Genomic DNA, 8,155 nt, shown 5'->3' with positions numbered 1-8,155 from the left:
CATGATTTTTCCATTTAATTTCCTTGCCTTCTAATTTACGAAAAGTATGAAAGGTATTCCCTCCGTCTTCAGGTTGTTTTTCGTTCACTGTTTGCATGTGTTTGAGCATATTTCTGGATTGTTTTTCGTTCACTGTTTGCACGCGGTAAAATATAGTTTCATAATTTTTTTTTAATAAAAATTTATATATCAAATGTTTATTCAGAGCAAAAAAATTTTAAAAATATATTATGAAACTATACTTTAAATGAGTATTGAAAAACGTGTCTAAAAGTAAGACGGAGGGAGTAGCTTTTTGCTTCGCCTCCATGACCATCTCCAAAGACTCCGGTTCTCTTCTGCAGACTCCCAATGTCATTGTCCCAATATTTTTCTTGGGTATTTCTTTCTGAGATCAATTATTTATATATTTGATTCTAAAATTTGATAATGCAAAATTATTTAAAATCGCTACAATCCTTCATAAAACACACTTTGTAGTTGAATATTAATCAATCTCATCATTTTATTCATTTATATTTTCATTTCTCATTATTTTATATAATTTTTTTTAAAATCTGCACTCGAACCATTTATAAATATGTGAGGAGGGGAATATAACTTTACTTTGACTTGATCTAAGGTGAGTTCATTTTCAACTGTATATTTGTATTACTTCTTATTTAATATTTAATATATGTTAGAATAAGTTCAATTTATAAGAAGTACAAGAATTACGTTTATGTTAATATTTATATATATTACATCCAATTCCAACTGGATGTGATGCCTACTTTATTTTTAAATGATACAGTAATTGTTAGCCCTGTCTTTGAAATTCAACTCCCGTCCGTCTTCACGAGTATATCTGTTAAAAAGTCCATTTGAGTGAGTTTGTAATAAGTATTTTTTTTTATTAAAATAAAAAAGTGAAGTATAAGATGCAAGTTATAAGTAACTAAATTGTTTGTGAAAAAATTATGAAATCATGAAATAATTAAAAGCTACTATTCTTCAATTCTTATAAGTATTTATTGACATTTTTATACAAATGATATGAATAAATAATTTTAACTTATAAACCGAACCCCAAGCCGAGTTTAAAACTAAACACCACCTAAATTTTAATATATCCTGCTTGTATTTTAACTCAATTCGACTTAATAACCTTCAACTTTTATGTATTACTTTAGTTAATTGATAATCTCCAACCAATTTATATATATTATTTCATACTAAATTGCGTAATTCGTTTCCGACCAAATTTTAAAATCATAAAATTTGTTGTTACACCAAAAATTACATGAAATTTAAACTTTTGATAAATTTCGACATTATCTTTATACTTATAATTAATGTTATATTTTCATAATAATAGAATAATTTTGTATAATATATTAATGAATCTTCTTTACGTAAGTTTTGGTGTCAATATGTTGGATAAATTCTAAATTTGGGATAAACTTTAAACCAAATTTGCAGTAAATGTATTATAAATTTAGATGAATTTAGTGTAAGGATATTGGTAGGCTCATTTATGATTTATTGGATGATTAAAGCGTTAATTATGACAATTGATTGAATGAAAGGGAAAAATTTGAGTGTTTGGCAGGATGGGCCAAGTGCCAACCTAGTTTTGCATATACAGGAAATAGAATTTGCGACACCATTGATGGGGATGTGTAGCTATAAAATACAAATCTTTCATTTTATTAAAAAATTAATTAATTTGGGAATAAAATGAATATCTTTTTTTATTAAATGCCCAAAGGTCAGTAGGGTTGCGACTTGTGAGACTAGGCGGGACGTTTCTGCTTTAGTGAAGGATCAAAAGGCATTATAGGTAAACATGGTGAAACAATTCCGGATGCTTGGAAGAATATATTTTGGAGTGTTGCAACATGAATCTTTCTACCTTTACATATAATAATTTAATACTTTTATATGTTAGATTTAATTGATAATGTCTTTTTATTAGCATGGGCTCACATAAATTTTTTTGTGTTACATTCGAATCTTCAACTTAAATTACGAGCTTGTTTGTTAGTTACACTGTTGCCTAATCTTTCTCGTATACACGGTTCTCCATAACTTATTATTATTGGTTATGTTTGTCTCGCTTTTTCCATAAAAGTGAAAGACTTGTTTCGGAGAAAAATTTTATATTTATATTTGGAGTAAATTTCAGAGTTGTGGCCAAACTTTACACCGATTTTCAAAACGGTGGCCAGACTTTCAAATTTTCAAAACAGTGGCCAAACTTTGCCTCCGCTTTTTAAAAGAGTGGCTGCCGTTAAAAGCCACTAACGGGACTAACGGAAACAGGGGTAAAAATGGGTTTTTCTGCATCTTTTCAAACATAACTGCACAATGTTCAGTTGTTAAACATTTCCAGACGCTTGTAACATAAATAGATAAAATAAACTGCAACATAATAAGAATATCTTCATTTCAAAAGGATTAAACTTGTCATAATAAATTGTATCTGAATTTAACCCAAATAAAATTCCATCTGCTAGTGTGCAAAAGACTACAAAAGATGAAGATTTCCAAGTTTGCACAGTGTAACATGAAGAACAGGTTCAATCTTGATATCTCTTGTTAATTTTTCTTTCTCTTGTACTTCTTGCCCTTAGAATCTCAGCCCTTGTAGTTACAACTTTTTGTTTTTTCTGCCAAGCTTTAGGAACAACACCACAAGTGGAAGGGCTTTGTCTAGCTGGTGGTGGCTCAAAGACACCTCCCTGACTGTCATGGAGGTCATCTGTTGGTTGAGATGCCCCTGGAGCAAATTCAGTTGTTGTGCTCTGGCCTCCAACATTTTCTTCATTCACTTCATTGTTCTGACCAGCCTCAGCCTCATCCCTTGCTTGTGTCTCAGCCTCTGCTTGTGACTCTGAGCCAACATTTCTCTGGAACATAATATACAGTGTAAATAAATCTGTGGATATTGTGTTAGTACAACTACTGATAAGCAATGACATACCTTTGCTTTACAACCTCTACGATTATGACCCCATTCTTTACAGTTTCCACATCTTAAACTTGTTTTTTGCCTTTTTAATTTGTTTGAATCAGGAGCTGGTGTTGGTGTTGGAGCATCATTTTTCCTACTCCTTTTCATCTTAGGCCTGCCTGTAGTTGGTTTAACATTAGGAGGCAAAGGCTGTGTGTAGGGAGTTTTTGTCCAAAACTCCTTTCCATTGATTGGCTCAACAATGTGTGAATAAACCTGTGAAGAAAATTAAATGACAGATAAGATGGAGATAAGATGGACATATAGTGTAAATATAGTGTGAATACCTTCTTAAACATTTCAATGGAATAACAGTCATGCAAGCCTTCTGTTAGATCCATTCTCCTAGAGTTCATACATGCCACTGCATGAAAACAGGGCACTCCACTGAGCTGCCACTTCCTGCAGTGGCATGTTTTTTCAAAAAGGTCCACAACAATTTCAAAGCCACCTGCAGAAGTTTGAACTAAAAATCTTGGTCTTCCTGACCAAGTAACTTGACAGGTAATGGCTTTTTTATTTGCCCTGGACAATATAAAATAGAAGAAAATTACAAGAAAATTACAAGAAAAATGAAAGCAAATTACAAGAAAATTACAAGAAAAATGAAAGCAAATTACAAGAAAAATGAAAGCAAATTACAAGAAAATTGAAGGGCACTTACTCAGCCAACTTCGCAAGTGAGTTAGGACAAAATTTTCCAACCCAAGTATCAGCCTCTTGTTTTCTTTTTTGAATTCTACGCATCACAGCAGAGTGTATATGCCTTAGCATTGTAACAATGGGAAGGTGCCTAATTTTCTTAATAGATGCATTGAACACCTCGCAGTGATTGTTTACGAAGATATCACTCTTGCAGAGGGTTCTAAAACCACACCTACTCCACTGCTCCTTGGGTTTAGCTGCTAGCCACTCATAGCATTTTAAATTCATCTGCCAAGATTAAAATAAAATTCCATGATTTTAATTGAAACAAACAATCACATCTTAACATCTCCAACACAGGCATACCTTTTTAATTGCATCCATATTTTTATCAAAGTGGTAGTCTATGGTAGACCTAGCTGCACTCCACATCAGGCTCCTGAGTCCAAGTCTCTTGTGAATCTTACTCATGTTGCTATACAAATGCATTGCACAAAATCTGTGCTCTGCATTTGGACACAATTCCTCAAGAGCATTTATCAGTCCCTAAAACAAAGAGAAAATGTCAGTGCTAACCAGTAAACAAATAGGAAATGTTAGTGCTTACCAAAGAGAAAATGCATACCTTTTGCTTGTCGGAGATAAAAGTCCAAGAAGCATCATTCTCCATATTTAAATCTGCTTTCAACTTGCTGATGAACCATGTCCAATTTGCAGTATTCTCTGCATCAACAACTGACCAAGAAATAGGATACATCCCATCCTCACCATCTATGCCAACTGCTGTGAGTAATTGCCCCCCATAGGGGCCTTTTAAATGACACCCATCCAATCCTATAATGGGCCTGCACCCTGCCATAAATCCTTTCTTAACAGGCCCAAGGCATATGTATATCCTCCTAAATCTACTCCTTTCCTGACCTGCTTCAAGTTCTTCTAATTCAATTGCAACTGTAGAATCTGGCATTACCCTCTTCACCTCATTTCCATAGTCCCAAATCATAGCATATGATTCCTCATGTGTGCCATTTATAACCTTAAGAGCAAGTACTTTGGCCCTATAACACATGGATTTATTCACTTGGCAGCCAAGGTCATTGACCACTTTCTGTTGAAAAGAATCACAGTCCCAACTAGGATTTATCCTAATATCATCTTCATACCTTTTGGCTATCCACTCTGCAGTTACTTGCTTCTGTTGAAATGTGAGCTGACATGTGTGATTCCCACTGTAACTTCTAATCTGATAATTATCACTTCTCTGACACCTATTTGCATATATTTTCCATTCACATGGTGGTGTGCACTTGAACTGAATTTTATGCCCCATATTAGGTGTCCTAACAATGGGTCTTTTGTCCATTATGGCATGGGTTTGAATAGCTCTCCTCAAAACCTCTGCACTACTAAAAAGCATGCCAATTTTAAACTTTGGATTTTGCATATCCACCTTTTCATTGAACTCAGTGTAACTGTCTCCATCCTCATCTTCACTATCCACAACCACCTTTTCATCCTCACTGCCAACAGGTGCCTCATCATTAAATTCAATTCCATCATCCCAATTTTGAGGGGGCTGTTGACTCTCTTCTTTGTTCATGCTGCTAACATCATCAGTGGCAAAATCAGTTGATGAATTACCATCATCATTGCTATCAAGATGCCATTCTATGTCATCTGACTCACTACCCATCATCCCATCATCCTCATTTCCCAAATTTTGGTCCCTCCCACCATCCCTAGTTTGTTCTTCATCTACAAACCTAGGCCCTGCAGCATTCTCCTTTCTTGGAGTAGGTTTTTTACCCACAGTTTTCACTCTTTTTTGCTTTTTCTCAGGTGTTTTTTTAAGTGGATTTTCAGGTGAGTTTTCAGGAGGCTTCTCCTGGGGGTTTTCAGGGGGCTTCTCCTGGGGGTTTTCAGGGGGGGTTTGTAGGGGGTGTTCAAAGATTTCATCATCACTTCCAGAACTGTGATACCCTTCATTATCTACATCATCAATTTCTACAATTAGGGGGGTTTGTCCACTACTATGTGCAACTCCAATGGGTAACCCTTCAACAACTATAGGTTCCAAAAGCACAGCAAAAACCTCTACAAATTGAACTTCTTCAGATATAAGTGTAGTCATAATCAATATGTCACTATCATTTTCTAATTCTCCTAGCTTTTCCATTCCCTCTTTCGGTGATTTAAAATACAAAGTAGCTCCAACAGATTTACGACCAACAGACTCAAACACCATAGCCCCAACTTCAAATACTGACATTGTATCCACATTACAGAAATCATAGTAATCAATCTTGTACTCCATAAATTTTGACTATAAAGTGTCAAAGTGACCACCATAATACAACTTGACAGTAAAATATGAAGGGTAATCTGCAAAGTATCATTTTTTTATAGAATATCAGTGAAAGAGGAGACATAAGGGACCAGTTCAAGCATTTAAGAAGACAAACACATGGTATTGGGACCACAGATGAATAGAATACAAGTATAGAATCCAAGAATCACAAATAAACAAGTCGAGGGTAGGGTATGAACACATACCTTTATAGTCAGGACACTCAGCATCTCCATATTTGTGCATCTCTTTCCTAGGTCGCATAAACCACTCCATCTCTCTCTCGTTGATCTCACTCTCGCGTGCTTCTTCTTCTTAATTAGGGTTTACACTGATAAAGTATGTCAATTGTGTTTTTACCCTTTTTAATCGCCTGATATGTACCCTTTATAAGAAATAGACTAATATACCCCTTAAAAAACCCGCTCAAATTAGTTAACGTTAAGTTTTTAACGTCTCTTTAACGGCAGCCATTCTTTTAAAAAGCGGAGACAAAGTTGGGCCACGTTTTTGAAAATTTGGAAGTCTGGCCACCATTTTGAAAATCGAAGTAAAGTTTGGCCACACATTTGAATTTAACTCTTATATTTGGGATAAATTGCATGGAGAACACTTTTTCATCGGAAACTTAGAGACACTAATGTACTGCAACTAAAATACTCCATAAAAACATTGCAAAATATATTATTTTTCGAATCATGTTCTACAAAGATCATTATTTTATTGACAATCATGCAAATTTTATACACTTGACAAATAAAACATTAAAAAACATATTATTTTATAAAAATATGTTTAGTGTGTAGAACATTTGTTGATCTTGCAGAACATACATGTTCTTTCTTGTTTTTTTTTATAATGAGAATGAATCTCAACGAATATGATCCGGCAATTTACCGTGATAATTCTTTCATTCAGGAAAGCTTATCATCTAACCGTCGGACATGCAAGATGACCGGGGAAATTTAGATAATAAAACTTTAATGTCCGAAAGGAAAAATCTGTCTTCTTCCAAGCATCCTGAAAATATTAAACAAAGCAAACGAGAAAAATATAAGTTGATATATATGACAGGATATATATATTATATATTATAAAACTAAAAAATAATATATCCAATAATTAAACAAGCCAACAAATTGGCACATAATTGACTCTACAAGTCAAACATTAACGCCTTCAATTAAGGCACATAAACGCCTCAATTAAGGTGCAAAAAAAACTCCCTCAATTAAGGCCTAATTAATTAACGTCTTTCTTGGACCGATTCACGGATCTGATCCCGGAACAGCCGCGGTCACCGGAATCCGCAATTACACCACCAGATGTCCAAATCTTCAACCATGAGTCGCGATGATTGGAGCAGCCGCAGCAGTAGCATTGTTAGCAGCACCGGAAAAGAACGACAGGAAACGAACTATTCTGCTCACCCTGCTCATCCAAAAACAAATCATCGGGCGCTCAAAACGCACCGTGCGCACACACAATAGCCACCCCAATCATCAACGCAGAGATCTAAATCGATCCATCGCTAGTCAGGAACACCACAACGATCTTCGACATGATCAAAAGCCCTACCGTCTCGTGATCGGAGAAACGTACGGTTAAAAACTACAAGCGGCTGATCCGATAGCCTGAATAGGTATAAGAAACAGCCACGAAGCGAGCAATCCAAGGAGGATGATGAGAGAGAACAGACGATTCAAGATTCTTAGGTGAAACAAACTATTTCATTAACTGAACAACGAGTTGGAGTTGTGTTTAGTGAAGGAGAAAGGATGGGTTTTGAAACAAGAAGAAGAAGAGAAATTTTGATGTTCTGGTATGACAGAGAGAGAGGTAATATTGTTCTTGTTTAACATAAATAATTTTCAACATTTTCAATGATATAGTGATATTTATAGAATGTACTTTGCAAAATAATAAATTTTGTAGTGTTTTAATTGCAGAATATAAGTGGTCTCCAAGGTCTCCAATGAAAGAGTGGTCTCCATGGAACTTTTCTCTATTTATATAATAATTTTTATTATGATATATTTAATAATTGTTCAATTATTTGTAGAAACTAGCTTTATAGCCCGTGCGAGGCACGGGCATACTCTAATTTCATTTATTGTAGGTTTTTATGCAAGGTTGAAAAATTACATATATGTTGAGTAGTACTAAAA

Source organism: Daucus carota, chromosome 1 (genome assembly GCF_001625215.2).
Source record: "Daucus carota subsp. sativus chromosome 1, DH1 v3.0, whole genome shotgun sequence".
Lineage (NCBI taxonomy): Eukaryota > Viridiplantae > Streptophyta > Magnoliopsida > Apiales > Apiaceae > Daucus > Daucus carota.
The sequence above is the reverse complement of the archived record's forward strand: the minus strand, read 5'-3'. Positions refer to the sequence as shown.